The sequence below is a fragment of the Vombatus ursinus genome, unplaced genomic scaffold, assembly GCF_900497805.2.
Source record: "Vombatus ursinus unplaced genomic scaffold, bare-nosed wombat genome assembly UNPS02014818.1, whole genome shotgun sequence".
NCBI classification, from domain to species: Eukaryota; Metazoa; Chordata; class Mammalia; order Diprotodontia; family Vombatidae; genus Vombatus; species Vombatus ursinus.
In genome coordinates this window covers 31,154,685-31,177,591 of record NW_020954596.1, presented here as the reverse complement: position 1 = coordinate 31,177,591, position 22,907 = coordinate 31,154,685, and the positions used below count along the sequence as shown (strand labels likewise).

The window sequence follows — 22,907 nt, the reverse complement described above, 5'->3', positions numbered from 1 at the left end:
TATTGACCTAGGAAAAATGCCGAGGTAGCAAAAAGACAGGACGCTGCAGTCTTGTAGCCCAGGAAGCTTGGGGGATTAAAGGGGAAGGCCCATCTTGCTCTGGGGAAGGGAAAGTAGTACAGGCAGGAGGCATCCCAGTAAGTCAGTGGCAAGCCCCACCTCAGCATACTAGGGAGAGATTGTCAGACCCAGGTTGGTGGAGCAGGTCAGTGCCAACAACAGGACCACCCACCCCTCCGCCCCTGAGAGCCTCAGTTTGGGCAGGGGAACTGGTAGACACCAGCTTGGAAAATCACTATGGGTGATAGGTTTCTTCAGTAGCCAAATCACCTGGTGCCTCAACATAACTCTGGGAAGCACAACTCCAGAAAGCAAGGCCCCAGTGAGCAGGAGCCAAACATCCAAGTGCAGGGCTCTGGTGAGCAGGAAAAGAAGCTTCAGTAAGTGCCCCCTTAGCTCCAGCAGGAGAGCTCAACTTTTTTTTTTTTTTTAAGTCAGGAAGTAGGCAAACACCATGCACCAAAAGCAGAAATGGAAAGCAGAAAGATCAAGGCACACATTCAGAAGAGGACAACATTGGCAATATACCCACATACGAAATCTCAAAGGAGAATGTGAACTGGCCTCAAGTCCAAAAAGCCTTCTTGGAAGATCTCAAGAAGGGCTTTAAAAGTCAAATAAGAGAGGTATAAGAAAAATTGGGAAAAGAAATGAGAGGTATGCAAGACCGAGTCATTAGCTTGGAGAAGGAAGGACAAAAATTAACTTTGGAAAACAAGTCCTTAAAATGTAGAATTGGCCAAATGGAAAAGGAGGCACAAAAACTCACTGAAGAGAAGAACTCCTTACAAAGTAAAATGGGCTAAATGAAAAAGGAGGCACAAAATCTAATAGAAGAAAACAATTCCTTAAAAATTAGAATGGGACAAGTGGAAGCTAATGACTATGAGAGAGCAAGAATCAGTCAAACATAAACAAAAGAATGAAAAAAAAAGAAGAAAACATAAAATACCTCATTGGTAAAACAACTAGCCTAGAAAATAGATCCAGGGAGAGACAATTTAAAAATTATTGGTCTATCTGAAAGCCATGATGAAAAAAAGAGCCTGGACAACATCCTTCAGGAAATTATCAAAGAAAACTGCCCTGAGGTCCTAGAACAAGAGTGTAGTCATTGAAAGAATCCACTGATCACCTCCTGAAAGAGATCCTAAATTGAAAATGGCAAGAAATATTGTAGCCAAATTCCAAAATTACCATATCAAAGAGAAAACACTGCAAGCAGCCAGAAAGAAACAATTTAAACATCATGGAACCACAGTAAGGATTACACAGGACCTTACAGCTTCTATGTTAAAAGATCAGAGGGCATGGAATATGATATTCCATAAGGCAAAGGAGGTTGGATTACAACCAAGGATCAATTACCCAATGAAACTGAGCATAATCTTTCAGGGGAGGAGATGGATATTCAACAAAATAGAGAACTCCCAAACCTTCCTGATGAAAAGAATAGAGCTCAACAGAAAATTTGACCTTCAAATACAGGACTCGAGAGAGGCAGAAAAAGGTAAACAGGAAAGAAAAAGAAAATATGTTATTAATAAGGGCAAACTGTTTACATCCCTACAAGGGGGGAGACAGAGCCAAGATAGTGGAGTAAAAGCAGTGACTTGCTTGAGCTCTCCCCCAAACCCCTCCAAATACCTATAAAAAATAGCTCTAAATAAATTCTAAAGCAGCAGAACCCACAAAAAAACAGAGTGAAACACATTTCCAGCCCAAGACAGCCTGGATGGTTGATCAGAAAGGTATGTCGCTCTGGGCAGGGAGAAGAGCACAGTTCAGCATGGGTGTGCAGGCAAACCAGGCCTCAGTGAACTTGGAGCAGCCCTCAGAGGACTGAATCACAGGCAGCTGTGGCATTTTCCAGACTTCTCAACCCATGAAGTCCAAAGACAACTTAGAAGGTCAGTAGGAAAAGTCTATGTCTATGGTGAAAGAGAAGTGTGGTCACAGCCCCAGTCCCTGAGCACAGCCCCAGGGTGGCGGCTGCTTCTTGAGCTTCTGGCCCACAGACTGAGGGGGAAATCAAGTGGCTGATCGGAGGGGGAATGCAGGGATCTCTTTGCTGGTGCAGGATTCTGTTGCTTTGCTTGTGCTTGGATCTGGGTCATAGTTCTGGGTGGCGGGCCCGGGGCAAGGAGGAGTGCTGGTGTAGTGGAGCTTGTAGTGATGGTGGAGAGGAAATCCTCCTCACAGTTCCAAGACAGAAAAGAGTGCTTGTGGTCACTCATAAACCAGAGCACAGGCCAGGAAAGAAGTAAACGCCTCACCCTTGATCATAGCACCTTGGAAGAACTGAAAATTTACAGGTCCCTAGAAGTCTCTCTGAAAACAGCTGCACAAAACCCCTGAAGCTTGGGACAGTACATTCTCCACACTGTTAACAGACCCCTACCTTAACAAAGGGTTTATAACTCAAGTAATTGGCTGTGATCATGAGCAAGCAGTGCAAAACAGTCAGACCATAGAATCTTGGTGACAAAGAATATGAAACATGCAGAAGAAGACGACAAAGTCAAAGCTCCTACATCCAAAGCCTCCAAGAAAAATATGAATTGGTCCCAGGCCATGGAAGAGCTCAAAAAGGATTTTGAGAAGCAAGTAAGAGAAGTAGAAGAAAAACTGGGAAGAGAAATGAGAGTGATGCAAGAAAATCATGAAAAACAAGGTAGCAGTTTGCTAAAGGAGACCCAAAAAATGCTGAAGAAAATAACACCTTAAAAAACAGCCTAACCCAAATGGCAAAAGAGGTCCAAAAAGAAGCCAATGAGGAGACGAATGCCTTAAAAAGCAATATTGGCCAAATGGAAAAGGAAGTCCAAAAGCTTACATCCCTACAAGGGAAGATGACACTTGTAACTCTTGAGAACTATAATGTTATGGCATTTAAAACGAAGTATACTTAGACAGAGGACATAGGTATAAGTTGACTTTAATGTGATGGTAAAAAATCTGATTAAGTGGTGAAAAGGGATTGTACTGAGACAAGAGGAAAGGAGGAGGAGGCAGACAAGGGTAAATTATATCACAAGAAAAGGCACAAAAACACATTAGAGGGAAAGAAGAGAGAGAAATGAGCATTGTTTGAACCTTACTCTCATCAGATTTGGTTCAAAGAGGGAGTAACATAATCAGTTAGGTATAGAAATCTAACTTACCCTATAGGAAGTAGGAGGGGAAAGGGAAAAGAAAAGGGAGAGGGTGAATAGAAGGGAAGGAAGAAGTAGAAAGAGTAAAGGGGAAGGAAAGGGAGGGCAGACTGAGGGAGGCCGTGGTCGAAACCAAAATAGAGAGGTCAATCACTGGAACAAGATTAGACACACAACATACAGAAGCAAACAAATACAGTATAGCCTTGTCTTCAATAAGATTCGATAGTCAACAAAAACTGCTAGGAAAATTAGATAGCAGTCTGGCAGAAATTAAGTTTAGATCATCACTTCATGACGTATACTAAGATATGCTTCAAACGGATATGTTACTTAGATTTAAATAAGAAAGATCACTTCGTATATAAATTATAGGCACAATGGAGAAATTTCCTTTTAGATTTATAGACAGCAAAAAAGTTCATGACCAAACAAGTCATAGGAACATAAAAGAAAAAAAAGGATAATTTTGGTTACATGAAACTAAAGAAACAATGTAGCTAAAATTAGAAAGGAAAAAGATAACCAAAAAAAAAATCTTTATAGTAAGTTTCTCTGATAAGTCTCATTTCCAAGAAATATTTTTCCAGGAAAGAATTTTATTCATATTTGTAAGAATAAGTGATTCTCCCATTGATATATAATCAGAGGACTTTAGCTATATCCAAAGAGTTACTAAATTACAAATATTTGAACCATAGATGCTTGTGTTGGGCCTGTATCTTAGGCACAATGCAGTGAGATCAAAGAAAAAGGAAAAGGAGCCTTGTATACAAAATATTTATAATAGCTCTTTTTGTGGAAGCATAGATCTGGAAATTAATAGGGTGCCCATATAGTGGTTAATGGTTAAAAAAACAAAAACAAAAACAAAAACATGGTAAATGAATGTGATGGAATACTATTATGCCAATGACAAAAAAGACAGTTTCAGAGAAATCTGGGGAAACTTGTTTGAACTGATATAGAATGAAGAGAGCAGAACCAAGAGGACATATTACACAATAATAACAATTTTGTAAATGTAAAAAAAAGTTGAAAGACTTTGACCAATGTCATGACCAACCACAATTCAGGGAATAACGACATATGGTACTCACTGCCTAACAGAAAAGTGATGGACACAAGATGTGGAATGAGATAAATTTTTGAACATGACTACTATAGGAACATTTGTTTATCTTGGCTATGCACATTTGCCACAAGGGCTTTTTCCCCTCTCCCCTAATGGTAGGGTGGAGGTGAAGAGGAAAGAAAAGGAATGCTTGGTAACTGAGGGGAAAAACTTTTTAAAAGCAACACTTTCAATTTATATACTTAAAAAGAAAAAAAAATGATGTACATAATTGATATGTGCAATTTCATGTACCATCTTTTTTGTACTATTATGTATGTGGAGTTCAGAATAAAAAAACTGATTTATATATACATATATATGTATATACATATATGTATAAAGAAACAATGGTTACTAGGTCATCTAAATAACCACAAATTTCTCTAAATAAATATTGAAAGACAAAGGGAATTGATCTAATAGCTGCTAATACAGAAGACTCTGTGGATTCCCAAGAGAGTATGGAACCACAGTAGGATGTTCCCAACTGACTCAACAGAGAAGATTCTTGGAAGAAGTTTAAAAAGAAAGATGGCAAGTTTATGGTCTACACACTAGAAATGAGCAGAATACAACAAATTTGAATTTATGGTGACAAACACCATGGAATGATGGACAATCAAGAAGAGAAGCAAGATGCACTAATATTAAAAGAACATAGGAGCCTTAGAGTAGAAAACAGTGATCTTAAAAGGTGATGTAAAGAACTCATGGAGACAAGGTAAGGATCCTAAGCCTTCTAGAGTCAAGGGGAAAATAATGCTAGAAATGAGAAAAAAACTAAACAGAACTTTATTGAATACAGAAAATAAAGCAACAATCAAAAGAATTCAGAGATCACCTCTGGGAAAAACAAACAAAGCAAAAAAAAGAAAAAGCTATGCTACAAACTCTAAGACACAGAGAAGCAAATTTGACAATTCTAGTGACAGATTCCATAACGGATCAGGAGGAAAACCTTCCAGTATAAATTAAAGGGTGTTTGAATAACCAGACTAATTCACACCTACGAGAAACTGTAGAAAGAAATGAAATAATATATTTTGAAAAGCAAAGGAGCTCAAGATGCAACCCAAAGTGAGATACCCTGTAGACTTGAGCCTAATCAAAACAGGGGAGTGGAGGGAGAAGACAATTAAAAAGGGAAAAGCATTTGAAGAATTCCTACCAAAAAAAAAAAAAAAGTGAGCAGATATTCAATTTGCAAACAATTTAAACAAAAAACATAAGAAAGGTGTAAATGTTGCTTCTAAGGAAAGCACAAGAGTATTAAAAGAAAGAAAGCAAAACTAGTAAAAGGAAGGCACTTATATGATCTAAAACAACAACAACAACAACAAAAAGGGCTTGTGAGATAAAGATGAACTTAAAGAAATCAAAGTGACAGTGGAGGAATAGGCCTGAAACACCATGGACTGAACCTTACAACTGCCCCCTACAAGAAGAATCATGGTTCTGAAGGATTCAAAGAATTCTGTCAAAATTTTGGAGAACAATTAATGTCAGAACTACACAAACTGTTTTCCAAAACTGAGAAAGTAAGCACTCAAATTATTTATTGAGATAAATAGATGCCTAATATCTAAACCAGGGAAGAATAAAACAAAGAAGGAGAACCATATATCTTTAATGAATATAGATTGAAAAATTCTAAGTACTATTAGACAGTAGCAATTTATCCCAGAAATCATTAATGTTGACCAAGTTGGAGTTATACTAGTGCTGCGAGGATGGTTCAACATTACAAAAACAATCAACAAAACACGTTAAAAACAAAAATCTAAAACCACATGATTATCTCAGTAGATGGCTTTGATGTAGTGCTGCAGCGCTATGCTAAAAATAATCCTATGAATTGTATCTCTAGCAAGATATTTTTAATTTCACAAAAAGTGTCAAATCAAACAAGCATCATATGAAGTAGGATTTTACTAGAAACTTTATAAATATAGGATTAAAGTAAGGATATCCATTCTCCCTGGTTTTGTTTGATATAGTTCTAGAAATACTAGTAATATCAGTAAGACAGTAGAAGGGAACTAAAAGCATGAAGATAGGCAAAAAGAAAATGAAACTCCCCATTTGCTTAAGACATGATGGTTCATTGAGAAAGCCCTAGATGATCAGCCAAGATACTAATTGAAAAAATAGGTTCAGCAAATTTGTAGGCTATAATATGTATGTCCAGATAGATGGATATAGATACAGATATATAGATATAAATACACACATGTATACAATATACTATGTCATTTTGCAAAACTCTTAGTGTAATTTTAAGTGATTAAAGATTAAAGCTGCATTAACACTTTTGGGACACTGTGTGTGTGTGTGTGTGTGGTAGTGCACAAACAGCTAATGATACAGTACAGTGTAGAATATAATATATATATAGAGAGAGATATCTCTCTCTATAGATACCTATGTTTATATATACACACATAAAAGCAAAAGCCTTTCCTCAATAAATAAGGGATCAAAGGATATGAATAAGCAGTTCTCAAAAGAATTGCAAACTGTTAACAACCATAGGAAGGAATGCTCAAAATCACTAACAATAAGAGAAATGAAAATCTAGATAACTCTATGGTTTCACTTCCTATCCAGAAAATGGGGAGGGGGACCTGCCTTAGAAAACAATTTGAAATTATGTAGGAAAAAAATGACTAAAATGTCTATACCTTTTGATCTAGAGATTCCAGTACTAGGCATATGCCCAAAGAAAATCATTGATAGAACATAGCCCCTCTGTACACACACACACACAAAAAAAATATTTATAGCAGCACTTTTTTTGTGGTAGCAAAAAGCTGGAGACAAAGCAAATACCTTCAGTTGGGGAATGGTTAAACATGAATGTAAAGGACTGTTACCCTGTTGTAAGAAATTAATAAGATGAAAGTAGAGAAATATGGAAAGAATTACATGACTTACATGAATTAATGCCAAGTAAGTAAACAGAGCAAAGAAAACAATATACCAAATGACTACACCAATGTATTTGGAAAGAACAACCACAAAAGAATAAAGTTAATGTTGCAAAAATACAAAATCAAACATGGCCCTAAGGAAGGAAGAGATGTGACAAGACATTTCCCATCACTCTTTGGCAAATATGGGGAAGTCCAGGAGTATGGAACATTGCATATATTTTCAGACTTTTTTTATGTTTTGATCAACTTTGACAATTGTTATTCTCTTCTTTTTGATGAGAAAAATATTCATATGTGATGGCCCTCTGGGAGAAGAGTGGAGAGGGATACAATAGAAAATTTAAGTGATGTAAAGATCACATGTAGCAGTAATTTTTTGAAACAATCTTAGGTAATATATCAATATAAATTATTTGCTAAGATCAATTTATACTAAGGCTACAAGGATGGTTCAAAATTAAGAAAACAATTAGCAAAATTGATCATTAAAGCCTTTGTTATGCCAGTAGATTTAGGGGGAAAAAGCCTTTGATAGAAGCCAGCTTTCATGTGAAAAATCCTTTAAAGTACAGATGTACAAGGGCCCTTAAAGTCATACATGTCTTTGCATCACAGTCATTCTTGGGGTTGGTGGGGTGAGGTGGGGGAGAATCTTGTGAATCCCTCCAGATTGAACTGTATCTTATAAGAAAGCAAAACAATTAAGCAAATATAGTGACTCCATTTAATAGCATAGATAACATTCTGCCTGAGTGTTGACCAAAACCCTTGCCACAAAGGAGGATGATATGTTACATTGCCTGTCATCCAGGACCATCAATATGTGTTTGTTTGTTTGTTTGTTTGTTTTTTTAATTCACTAAATTGAACTTCCTTGTAATGGTGTCTTCATTTACACTGTTGTATTCATTTTGTATATTGTTCTTTTAATTCTCATTTCATAATGAATCAGTTCATATACATTTTCCCATTTTTCTCATATTTGTCATTTCTTACTGCATAATATTGTGCTACATTCAGATATTACAGGTTTTTGAGCCATCCCCTTTTGTTTGAGACCCCCTTTCTTTTAGAACCCTTTTAAAATCAGTTGGAAAGGCAGTGGTTTAGTGGATAGAGAGCTGGTCTTGAAGCCAGGTAAACCTGGGTTCTGGCACTACCTCTTAACATATTGACTATAACTCTGGGCACTCACAGCACTTTAGGCAGCTCTCTTAAGCAGTTATGTATATTACAGAGATGCTGATCTTCCTTGGTAGGTGATGTTTTTTCACCTGTGAATTCCCTATACCAATGAAATTATAAGTCCAATCTCTGTCTAAAATCAGATGCTGAGATGGTGGTAGCCCAGCCATGGAAAAATAGGCTAAAGATTAATTGGAAACTAAATAAATCTAATTCTAAAGAATGAGTGGGTCAAACAGCAAATCATAAGAACAATAACGTCATCCAAGAGAATGACAATAATGAGACAACATACAAAAACTTATGAGATGCAGCCAAAGCAGTTACTCAGGAAAATTTTATATCTCTAAATGTTTACATGAATAAAATTAAAAAAAAAAAAAGATCAATGAATTGGGCATGCAACTAAAAAAAGCTAGAAAAAGAACAAATCAAAAATCCCAAATTAAATACCAAATGAGAAATTCCGAAAATCAAAGGAGAGATTAATAAAATTGAAATTAAGAAAACTATTGAACTAATAAGAGCTGGCTTATGAAAAAAACAATAAAATAGATAAACCTTTGGTCCATTTGATTATAAAAAGGAAGAAGAAAACCAAATTACTAGTATCAAAAATGAAAAGGGTAAATTCACCAACAATGAAGAGGAAATTAAAACAATAATTAGGAGCTATTTTGCCCAACTCTATGCAAATAAATCTGACCATCTAAATGAAATGGATGAATATTTACAAAAATATAAATTACCCAGATTAACAGATGAAGAAATAAAATACTTAACCCCATTTCAGAAAAAGGAAACTGAACAAGCCATCAATGTTCATTATCACCACTGTTATTCAATATTATACTAGAAATGTTAGCATTAGCAATAAGAGAAGAAAACGAAATTGAAGGCATTAGAATAGAAAATGAAGAAACAACTATCACTCTTTGCAAATGACATGCTGGTATACTTGGAGAATCCTAAAGAATCAACTAAAAAACTACTTGAAATGATTAACAAGATGAGCAAAGTTGCAAGATATAAAATAAACCCACATAAATCATTGGCATTTATATACATTACTAACAAAGCCCAGAAGCAAGAGATAGAAAGAGAAATTCCATTTAAAGTAACTGTAGACAATATAAAATATTTAGGTGTCTACTTGCCAAGACAAACCCAGGAACTATATGAACACAGTTACAAAACACTTTTCACATAAATAAAGTCAGATCTAAATAACTGGAAAAATATCAGTTTCTTATGGGTAGGCTGAGCCAATATAATAAAAATAACAATTCTACCTAAATTAATTTACTTATTTAGTGCCATACCAATCAAACTACCAAAAATTAGTTTATATAGCTAGAAAAAAATAATAACAAAATTAATCTGGAATAACAAAAGGTCCAGAGTATCAGAGGAATTAATGAAAAGATGCAACAGAAGGTGGCCTGGCTGTACCAGATCTAAAACTATTATAAAGCAGCAATCATAAAAAAACTTCTTGGTCCTGGCTAAGAAATAGAGTGGTGGATCAGTGGAACAGGTTAGGTACACAAGACACAGTAGTTGGTAACTATAGTAATCTACTGTTTGATAAATCCAAAGACTCCAGCTTCTGGGATAAGAACTCATTATTTAACAAAAACTGCTGGGAAAACTGGAAAATGGTATGGCAGAAACTAGGCACAGATCAGCATCTTACACTGTATACCAAGAAAAGGTCAAAATGGGGACACAATTTAGACATAAAGGATGATATTATAAGCAAATTACAAGCACAAGGAATAGTTTACCTGTCAGATTTATGGAGAAGGGAAGAATTTATGACCAAATGAGATAGAAAACATTATGAAATGCAAAATGGATAATTTTGAGTACATTAAATTAAAAAGTTTTTGCACAAAGACAATGCAACCAAGATTAGAAGGGAAGCAGAAAGCTGGGAAACAATTTTTACAGCCAGTGTCTCTGATAAAGGCCTCATTTCAAAACTATATAGAGAACTGAGCCAAATTTATAAGAATACAAGTCATTCCCCAATTGATAAATAGTCAAAGGATATGAGCAGGCAGAATTCAGATGAATATCTATAGTGATATGAAAAAATGCTCTAAATTACTATTGATTAGAGAAATGCAAATCAAAACAACTCTGAGGTACCACATCACGCCTATCAGATTGGCTAACATGACCAAATAGGAAAATGATAAATGTTGAAGAAGATGTGGAAAAATTAGAACACCAATACACTGTTGGTGGAGTTCTGAACTGATCCAACCATTCTGGAGAACAATTTGGAACTATGCCCAAAGGGCTATAAAACTGTGCAAACCCTTTGATCCAGCAATACCACCACTAGGTCTGTATCCTAAAGAAATCACAAAAATGGGAAAAGGACCCACATGCACAAAAATATTTATCGCAGCTTTTTTTGTTGTGGCCAAGACTTGGAAATTGAGGGGATGCCTATCGATTGGGGAATGGCTGAACAAGTTATAGTATATGAATGTGATGGAATATTATTGTTTCATAAGAAATGGTTAGCAGGCGGATTTCAGAAAAAACTTGAAAGACTTACATGAACTGATACAGAGTGAAGTAAGCAGAACCAGGAGAACATTATACACAATAACAGCAACATTGTGAGATGACCAATTTTGATAGACTTAGCTCTTCTCAGCAATTCAATGATTTAAGGCAATCCCAAAAGACTCATGATGAAAAATGCTATCCACATCCAGAAGAAGAATTATGGAGTCTAAATGCAGATCGAAACATACTATTTTCTCTCTTTTTTTTCCCCTTTCTCATGATTTTCCCCTTTTGTTCTGATTCCTTTTTCACAACATGACTACTGTGAAAATATGCTTAATGTGATTATACATGTAAAATCTATATTAGATTGCATGCTATCTTGGGGAGGGGGGGAGAGAAGCAGGGGGAAAATTTAGAACTCAAAATCTTATAAAAGTGAATGTTGAAAACTAAATACATTTAATAAAAAAGCCTAGAAATAAAATAATGCCTCAGATTGAATTTTGGAGCAACAGAGCCAGCAAAAGGTCATCATGAGACATTTTTTTCCTAGCCTAAGACAATGTAGGAGGTTGGCAGGAGAGGTCTATGAAATTAGGATGGGAGCCAGCCCAGAGTCTACAAGGTGGCAGCAGCAGCAGTGAACCTTGGAGGCAGCAGTGACTTTGGAAACTCAGCCCAGAGATGGTAGAAGGGTCAGATAACTAATTGGAAAGAAATTATGGACCCTTTGCTGGCTCTGGGCACAGCTGGTGTTGCACACTCTGTTGCCCATAAGCAGTTCTGGGTTGCAGTTCTGGAGTGGAAAGAAGTGCTTGTGTTTGGTCACAAAGGAGCAGGGGCCCTAGTCACAGTTCCAATGCAGAGAGGAGCACTAGGGCTTGTGACTGAGAAGAACTTTTCACAGCTCTAGGGCCAAGAGGAGTGCTAGTACTTGTAGCTGCAGTAGAACAGGGGCTCTTCCCAGAAACCAGAGCAGAAGAGCAGTAACCAAACCTCTCCCAGGATCACACTACCTTGGAAGCAATGAAAACCTGCAGATACTCAGAACTTGTTCTGAAAATAGCAGCATGAGAAAGTCTGAAGCTTGGGACAGGAGTCCAACTTTAACATAAAGTTCAAAGTAAAGAAATCAGCTGGAAGAATGATCAAATTAAAAAAATAAACTTGACCATAAAAGCAACTATGCTAGCCAGAAAGACTGAGACACAAACAAAAGGAAAAAAAATTGAAAACAACTACAATCAAAGCCTCAAAGAAAAATACTAATCAAACACAAACTTAACAAGAATTCCTAAAAGTTAAAGAAAGAGATGAGTGTGATAGAGAAATAATTGGGGAAAGAAATGAAAGTGATGCAAGAAAATTATGAAAAGGAGAATTAACAGCTTGGTAAAAGAGACATAAAATACTTAAAAAAACAGAATTACCCCAAAGGTAAGAGACACAAAATTTCACTAAAGAAAATAACTCCTTAAGAAGCAGAATAGTCTAAATGGAAAAGGAAGTACAAAAATTCACTGAAGCAAAGAACCCCTTAAAAAGCAGAATTGGCAAAATGGAAAAGGAAGTACAAAAGCTAACTGAAGAAAATAAAAATTAGAATTGTGCAATGGGAAGCTAATGACTCCATGAGACATCAAGAAAAATAAAATAAAGTCAAAAGAATGAAAAAATGGAAGAAAATGTGAAATATCTTATCAGAAAAACAACTGACCTGGGAAACAGATCAAGGAGATAAAATTTAACAATTATTGGACTACCTAAAAGGTATGATTAAAAACAAAGCCTAGATATCACACTTCAAGAAATTATAAAGGGAAACTGCCCTGCTACCTTAAATCCAGAGGGTAAGATATAAATTGAAAGAATCCACCAATCACCTCCTGAAAGAGATCCCAAAATGAAAATTCTCAGGAATATTATAGCCAAATTCCAGAGTTCCCAGATCAAGGAGAAAATATGGCAAGCAGCCAGAAAGAACCCATTCAGATATCATGGAACCACAGTCAGAATCATACAAAATTTAGCAGCTTCCACATTAAAGGATTAAAGGGCTTTGAAAATGATATTTTGGAAGGCAAAGGAACTAGGATTACAACCAAGAAAAACTTACCCAGCAAAACTGAGTATAATCCTTTAGGGGAAAAAATGGATATTTAATGAAATAAAGAATTTTCAAGCATTCCTGATGAAAAGACTAGAACTGAATAGAAAATTTGACACAATGCAAGACTTAATAGAAACATGAAAAAGAAAATCATAAGACTCAATAAAGTTAAACTGTTTATATTACTATAATTCCTAAGAACTTTATCATTATTAGGGCAGACAGAAGCACTCTACATAGATCAAGGGCATGGGTGTGATTTGATTATATTGGTGTGATCTCAAAAAAAAAAATGAAGGGATGAGAAAGGCATGCACTGGAATAAGGGAGAAGGGAGAGGTAGAGGGGGGAATTATGTCACATAAAAGAGACGTGCAGGGAAAAAACTTTTCCAATACAAGGAGAAATGGAGGGAGAGTGGCAGACAATGTTTGACCCTTAGTTTCCTCAGAATTGGTTCAAAGGGAGAAGAATATATATACACAATCAGTTAAGCATAGAAATCTATATTGCACGACAGGTTAATAGGAGAGGAAGAGGAAAAAAGAAAGGGTGGTAGGATGATAAAAGGGGAGGGCAAATTAAGGGATGTAGTGGTCAGAAGCAAAACATTTTTGAGAAGGTACAGGATAAAAAAAAGAATAAACAGAAAAAAATAGGATAGAGGGAAATACACAGCAATCATAACTGAATGGGATGAGCTCACCCATTAAACAGAAGTGGAAACCAGAATTAGAACCATTAGAAACCAGAATTCAAAAATATATATTATTTATAAGAGATGCACTTGAAACAGAAAGACAGTTAAAATAAGGAGGTGGAACAGAGTCTATTAGGCTTTGACTGAAGTACAAAAGACAAGGGTAGCAATCATGACTTCAGAAAGAGCAAAAATAGATCCTAATTAAAAGAGAATCAGGGAAACTACATTTTGCTGAAAGGTACTATAGACAATAAAGTAATAAAAAAAAATTACAGCAAGTTTCTCTGATAAAGGCCTCTTTTCTCAAATAAACAAGGAACTTAGCTTTATAAAAATAAAAGCCATTCCCCAATTGATAAATTGCCAAGGAATATACAGGCAACTTTCAAAAAAGACATCAAAACCATCTGTAGTCATATAAAATGATCTAAATCATTGTTGATTGGAAAAATGCCCATTGAAACAACTCTGAGATACCATCTCATATCCATCAAGAAATGACAAAGGCTACAAGGGGTGAGGGAAAATAAGTACACTAATAAACAGTTGGTACATTTGTGAACTGGCACAACCATTCTAGAGAACAATTTAGAACTATACTTAAAGGGCAATTAAATTTCACCCAGCAATACCACTATGTCTGTACCCCAAAGAGTTAAAAGGAAAAGGACCTGTAGGTACACAAATACAGCAACTTTTTGCGATGGCATAGAATTAGAAATTGCAGGCACGCCTATCAATTGTGGAATGACCAAACAAGTGGCATATGATTGTGATGGAGTACTATTGTGTTTTAAGAAATGATGAGGGAATGGTTTCAGAAGTGATCAGAACCAGTCAATCATTGTACATAATAACAGTAATATTGTAATGATGATCAACTGTGAAAGGCTTAGCTATTTTGATCAATACAAAAATCCAAGACATTCCAAAGGACTCATGATGAAAAATGCTATCTACTTTCAGAGAAAGACATGATGAACTCTGAGTGCAAATTGAAGTATAGTTTTCTCACTTTTTTTTCTCCTTGCTTTTTTGGTGTGATATGGCTAATATTGAAATATATTTTGCATGATTTAACATAGTGATATCATATTGCTTGCCTTCTCAGTGGGTGGGGGAGGGGTAAAAGAGAAGGGAGAAAATTTGGAACTCATTTTTTTAAAAAAAGTTTAAATAAATATTAGAAAACTGTAAAAAAAATGCCACGATTGCTCAATTACAACTGAGAAAATATCAAAGACTGGCATTATTTGCATTGGAGAAAGACTAGATATCTTCCCAATACAGGGATAAATTGTAGATGTCCTCTTTGTTTTACTATTATATAACATTTTAAAGATAGGGACATAAAATTATCCCTATTTGCACATTATTGTTTACATAGAAAGCCCCAGAGAAACAGCAAGAAACTGAGTCATTAGATTCAATAAAGAAAGACATTAGAAAATAAATGCACAAAGTTGTTCTTGTTCATATGTGACAATTAGAAAAGTCTGGAGGAAAATGATAGAGAAAACGCTTTTTAAATAACTGCAAAATGCATAAATTATATGGGAATCAACCTACTAAGGTACACCAAGACCTTTGGAAATACAATTTTAAAACACTTTACAGAAATAAAATAGATGTTTATTTCTTGTGGTTGATATGTCAATATATTTCAAGTGATGGTACAACCTAAATTAAGTTATAGGCATAGTACTAAAATAGTCAAACTACCTTATTGAAACAGGAAAACTAAATGAAATTTATCCAAAAGAGCAAAGATTTAGAATTTAAAGGGAAATAATATGGGCAGGGGGAATAGGAATGAAAGGTAGATAATAGCACTCCTAAACCTCAAACTATATTATAAAATACTCATCATTAAACTATTTGTGTCAGTTTTAAGAATAGAAAAGTAGATCCATTAGGCAAACAGAGTTGATAAGCATAAACTCAGTCTCTCAATGTTCAGTAAGCCCAACAATGTAAACACCTTGTTGAACGATATTTTCTTTATGTTTTCTTAATAAGTGATAGAAAACTGGAAAACAGTTTATCAGGAAATAAGTTCACACTAATACCTTATACCATGTACCACAATGAGCTTTACATGGATACATGACAACTGTAAGGGACCATATCATAAATAATATTCATAATTTTGGCAAGGAGGAGAATCTTTATCCAAAGTTTAGATGAGAATAAAACAGATAAAATAAGACAATTTAATACTATATAAAAGTAAGTTTTTTCAAAAGCTAAATTAATTTAGCTAAGATAAAGGGAATGTAATTGGGAGAATACATAATCTGTAAATATCTGATCAGCCCCTGATACCTAAGATGTACAGGGAAGAAACAGAAATATTTGACCTTGAGCCCTTCTTCAATACAAATGTTGTCAAAGGATATGAACAGTTTTGAGAAGAATTGCCAAGCATTAAAATTATATGAACGATTTCTCCAAAACTCTAATAATAAATAATTAATATTACAACACAGATTTTGACTCATAGCCAGCAAATTGACAAGATGACAGAAGAAAACATTAGTCATTTTTGGACTGGCTTTGCTTAGACAGGCACACAAATGATACTGTTGGTGAAGCTATGAGTTATTCTAAATGTTTTAGAAAACAATTTGTATACCGTGAAGCTACAATTGCTCCAGAAAATAATTTATATACTGTTTATGAAGCTATGAGTTGGTCCAATTGATCTGGAAGACGATTTTGGATTTTGTGCAGAAAATCTTATTGTTCAAAACCATTGAACCAGGGATACTACTACTGAGTGTAGTTCTCCAAGGAGATCAGGGGTAGAAAGTAAAAAGGTCCATAGACACCAAAATATTTCTAACAGTACTTTTTGTGGCAACAACAACAACAACAACAACAACAACAACAACAAAAAACAAACTGGAAATAAAATTGGTACCCACCAATTGAGAGGATCAATAAACAAATTGTGGTATATGAATATAAATGGAATATTATTTTGCTCTAGGAAATAAAAAAATTCAGAGGAACATTGGATAACTTGTTTAAAATGATACAGAATTGAGTAAACAGAACAGAGAAAACTATAAAGAATGGTTACAAAAATGTAAACAAAAAAAATGAATGAATGAGCATTGTTTATTAAGTATGTGCTGTATTCCAAGCTCAAAGAATACAGTCTCTTGGCCTCAAGGAGCTTACATTCTAATTGGCAAAATAATATACATAGGGGAATGATGGCTAAGAAGGGTCACTTTGTCCTGAAAGTTACAAAAATAGTGAGTAAGGTCATAGGGAAGTAGGCTGATAATCAAGGAATAATGGCAGATATTACATGATAGTGGTTCATTTTTCTAAAACTAAGGGAAAAGTGGTGGTTAAGTAAGTTGCAAAGGCTACAAAAGACTCATGTTTGGGGCTTTCCTGAAATGGTGTTCTAGGAGAGGCGAAGTGAGGCTCCGGGGTGGAAGTTTCATCAGGACATTGTCTGGTATTGGCAGCAAAGTGGTTGTGGGGGAGGTTGTGGAAAAGGCGAACCTGAGAAGAGAGAACCTAGGTAGGAAGTGAATTTCATTTCAGCTATGTCTGACTCTTCATGACTCCATTTGGGATTTTCTTGGCATTTCCTTCTCCACTTCATATTACAGATGAGGAAACTGAGGCAAACAGGGTTAAGTGATTTGCCCAGGGTCACACAGCTAGTAAGTGTCTGAGACCAAATTTGAACCCATGAAGATGAGTCCTGATTCCAGTGGATAGAGTGCTGAGCTAGGGGTCAGGAAGACCAAAGTTCAAAAGAGCCTAATGCTGTGTAATTCACTGAGTAACTCAGTTTGGGATATTCACCACCTCCCCAAATCTCATAACCTCCTCTGCCCTCCTCTCAAAACCTTCCATTATAGAGGATAGGATATGGACTTTTAGGTGATTCCACTTTCCATCTGCGGCTCTGCTTGGTTTTAATTCCACACAACAAGGTCCCCCATTCCCCGTCACCTCCCTCCGCACTCCCACCCTCCCTCATCGTCCCCCCCACTCCCCAAGCCAGGTACTCTCAAGTGTCCCTGACCCCTTTCCAGCTTCCTTTTGTATTTTGTTTTTCCATATTAGATTGTAAACTCCTCGAGGGCAGGACCTATTTCTTTTTTGATTTGTAACCCCAGTACTTAACACAGTGCCTGGCATATAGTAGGTGTTTAATAAATGTTTATTGAATTGATTCTGTAATCTTGACTCTAGAAAAGAGATGAGTAAATTCATCTCCTTCCTTTCATTTAAGAAGTGAGTGGGAAGGAACTATGGGCACAAAATGCCATATAAGTCACTGTCAGTTGGTTTTGTTTATTTTCTTGTTACAAAAGAATGTTCACTTAGTGTCTGTGGGTGGTTGGCTGAGGTGGGGAGGGGTGTTGAGGAGGTAGTGAGGTATATCCAGAAATGTCAACAGCATAAAAGTTTTATAAATAATGAAATTTAAAGACTCACACATGACTAGAAAGATATGACAGTAACGAAATTAGCACTTTTGCAAGGAGTTTTCTGTCAAAATTGCCTAGGTTTATAGTAATATAATACAAGTACTGATGAATAATAATTTATATAGTATGCTTATGACTATCTATTGTCTTATATATACAATTCTGTATACTTTGGATTTTTTTTGTGGATTTGGAAGCTGTATATGTGTTATTATTTGTGATTTATTATTTACATGTTACTGATATTTTTCATTGTCATTCATATTGTTAAAGATATTAGCAATTTTATTTTTCAGATTACCTAAATGACTAGATTTCTATATCCAGCTATTATTATTCCATCATTGTCTTTATCTCCTCTCTTACCTAAAATAAATACTGCTCTGCATCAGCATTTCAATTCAAATCTTTAAAAATCAGAAATTCTTTTCCAGAGACTAAAGTTTTTATGAGCTCTGGGAACATTTAATCAATTTAGGGTATTGTTATGTCAGCAGTTTTCAAGAAAGCACACTTCGAGGTTCTCTTGAATTTCCTATTCTACAAAGTTTGTCATGAGTAATGGGTGCTTTATTTGCAAATAAGACTTTTCAAATTACTTATGTTTTACAAAATACAAGAAGGTACATTTCCCCTAATTAATAGAAATAGAAATTAATAGAAATAAAAAGCAGTTATTTTAAAAAATCTATATTTTATAATAGAAAGAGATTGTGTGGAATAGCTGATGGAGAGCTGGCCTTGAAGTGAGGAAGACATGTTCCTGCTTCTGTATATACTGGCTGTGTAAACATGAGTAATTTTCAACCTGGTAGTATCCCAGGCAATTAAATTCTTTAATAGGTCAGAAGATTGTAGATCTAGAACAGGAAGGGGATATACTAGTTGGTTATCAGTCAACTCTATGAGACTCTGTAACAGAAAACCAAAACCAAAAAATAAACAAATGAAAAAACCCATTGCCTTTGAAATGGCCCACGGAAGAAAGGATTATAAGTTAGGCTTCTACAACAAAACAAGGGGATTCTGAGGACTTCCAAGATCTTGTGGATCTTGCTCCAAACTTTCTGTAAACAACTAGTTCCTTAAGAGCCCTGGAGGCTACGGGGCCTCGGACAGGGCAAAAGCTTTTCTCCACTTTGCTTGCTGAGGGCGGAGAGAGCCGCCATTTTTAACATGGGACCCATGAAGTGGGCAGAGATAGCAGAACATTGAAGACATGCGACGGGCTGTCTAGAAAGAGTGTAACTCAGATGAACTAGACCAATCGTAGCCCTGGTGGGTGGAGTGTGGATCTTACTAACTGTTTAAAAATTGATTGAACCACTGAACCAGCGCCCACGTACTCCTAGAGTGTGTTGTGCCCGCTATTCTCACAAGAAGTGTAATAAAGGCTTTCCTTCACTCACTCACTGTAGTAGATTTTTGTTTCAGATTTTTCTAACAGCTCATTTCTGGTTTTGAGCCTACCTGCATTTAGCAAAGCTGGTCATACATGGTCTGTTCCAAGGTTCATACTAAGAACTTTTCCAGTTGGGCAGGACCTGTAGAGTTTGTGCTCAACTGTCATTTCCTTTGAGAGCTAGGGCCATCTCTACGCAACAATGAAGCATCAGAGCAGGTCTTTAATACAGAACAAGCATATATTTAAAATAATAATATTGGGCTTATTTAATACACTGGTCACTTTTGTTAAACTGTTCCTAGCAGCCTCCTCCACCCTCTCCACCTTTCTATTCTTATATATGAGATTGTTCTTCGGGATGGATAAGGCAAGGGACCATATTGGGAAATAGGGGTGATATAAAAACAAGGGATCAGTAAAAACTTCAAAATTAAAAAACAGTGATTTTTTAAAATGTTGTTATTGTGGGTGACAAAAAAAGATTTTAATCTCTTCCCCAGTAGATCTAATGAGCAAAAGGACTTCATTATATATAAAAGCATTCTATGATTGGAACTTTCTGCTTAATTTTTTGACTTGGAGTTACCCAAGACCCCTTCATACCATTGAAATAAAAATGTAGCTATTGAATATATATTGTCATTGTACTTTATTCTTTAATATGTAATTTTAGATAATAATTTCCCATTTCCTACATTCTGGGGGAAAAATAGAGTCTGTAACACAAAGTTGTAGTTACATGTGCCCTACTGTAGATGGCAGTAGATTAATTGCTAGTACAGTCTTACACTTTGACACTGCTTTTTTTATTTGCTTAAATAGTTTAGTTATTATAGTCACTTTGAAAAGTTTAGAATTATTAGAGTATTGTTAACTCAATGCTCTGTGACTTGGCTATATGGCAAAGGATATATTATTAAAATATATCTGAAATATATACAACATAAAGAATTTTTTTAGAAAGATGCATTGCAGTATAAGAAAAACTTCCAGTATTCTAATAATATGCATCTTTCTAAAATAGAGGGAAATTTTGTTAAACATATATAGTAATAAGCCAAATGCAACTGATTGCTTCATCAGTTTAAATGACATTGGCCTTTTTTGTTAAGCCATAACCAAGAAGTTTACTAGGAAACATTATTTTGGCAATATTTGGAAAAAGCATACTTACTTAATGTCACAACTGAAGTCACAACTCCAGCTAAGATCAGTTAACAGCTTAACATTTTTTTCCTAGGAAATATAATTATATGTACATTATACTTGAATCAAGAAGCAATTTCAGAACTGCAGCTTAATAGTTAATACAGATATCAAAGTTTTTACTATCATAAGATTATTTTTATGTCATTGAATATGTTATTCATTTGATATACATCCGTAGACCTTGAAATTTCTTTTGATTTTATCAAGAACATTTATGCTATCATGAAATTGAAGGTATGTGTTAGCATTTTAGGAATTCATGAAAACCATTTATGGCATTTTTCACATCCCCACTTTAGTAAGGGAGTTATGAACTGTGCTACTGCTTCTTCCAAATCAATGCCTTGACATAAAATTTCAAGGACAAGGATTTAATATAAACTAGAAGGTTTTTAAGGTATGTTTTCAATAAAATATGAGGTATAAAACTTGCTAGATAACCATGAAAGATATGTGAAACTTCAATACTAAATGTAGAAGGTTTGGTATGTTGTATTTCTATTATACATTCCTTGGAGGAAAGATTAAAGTTGTGATACGTGAGATCTAATTACGACATCCTATCTATTACAACAAGGGTTCTAAGCCTAATGTCCATGAATTTATTTTCTATGATGTTGATAACTGTATTTTAATGTAATTGGTTTCCTTTGTAATCCTGTGTATTTTATTTTATGAGTATTATTTTGAGAAGTGGTTCAGAGGTTTCACCAAACCTCCATAAGTCCAATCTATATCTTGCTAGTTTTCAATATAACTTTAAATTGGGATTCATTGACATAAAACCTACATAAGAGCCCTGCACCTAGTCAGTGCTCATTAAATTGTGCCATTATTAATGTTACTTTTGTATACCTACCACATTGACTCTAAAAGTGATTTGAATTGTAACAAACATTCAAGTTGTAAAGTTACTCATTATGACTAAACTTAGATGAAAAGTGTGTGTGTATTTACATATAGTTAATTTCCAAACTCTAACATATCGATATTTACTGGCTAATCCTATACCTAGTATTCTTTTTTAATATTTATTTATTTATTTTTAGTTTTCAGCACTCACTTTCATAAGATTTTGAGTTCTAAATTTTCTCCCCTGAACTTCCCTCTCTCCCCTCCAAGACTGCATGCAATCTGATATAGGCTTTACCTATACATTCATATTAAACATATTTTCACATTGATCATATTGTAAGAACCATGAGAAAGGAAAAAAAAACAAAACAAAATAAAAGAGAGAGAGAGAGAGCAAATACTGTGCTTTGATCTGCATTAAGACTCCACAGTTCTTTCTCTGGATGTGTATAGCATTTTCCGTCATGAGTTTTTTGGAGTTGTATTAGATTCTTACATTGCTGGAAAGACTTACATGAACTGATGCTGAGTGAAGTAAGCAGAACCAGAAGAACATTATACACAGTAATAGCAACATTATATGATGACTAACTTTGATAGACTCAGCTCTTCTCAGCAATATAAGGATCTAATATAATTATCCTGAGATCAGGATTGCTACCCCTGCTTTTTTTTACTTCAGTTGAAGCATAATGTATTCTACTCCAGCCTTTCACCTTAAAAGATCATAGGGTGTGGAATACAATATTCCATAAGGCAAAGGAGCTTGGATTACAACCAAGGATCAACTACCCAGCAAAAATGAGTATTATCTTTCAGGGGAGGAGATAGATACTCAATGAAATAGGGGACCTCCAAACCTTCCTGATAAAAAGACCAGAGCTCAACAGAAAATTTGATCTTCAAATACAAGATTCAAGAGAGACATAAAAAGGTAAACAGGATAGAAAGAAACAACATGTTACTAATAAGGGCAAACTGTTTACATCCCTACAAGGGAAGATGACACTTGTAACTCTTGAGAACTGTACCATGTTAAAGGAGTATACATAAAGGGGGTGGATATAAGTTGACTTTGATGTAATGATAAAAAAAAATCTAATCAAGTAGGTTCAATGGATCCAAGTAAGTGGATTAATCTGATCTAAGAAAATGTACTGAGAGAAAAGGAAAGGAGGAGGCA

General features: G+C 35.1%; 1 pseudogene; it reads left to right on the top strand.

Moving 5' to 3' along the window:
* Positions 1–16: 16 nt before the first annotated feature.
* The window catches only part of LOC114023782, an 85,601-nt pseudogene continuing 62,710 nt past the window's right edge, over positions 17–22,907 (top strand).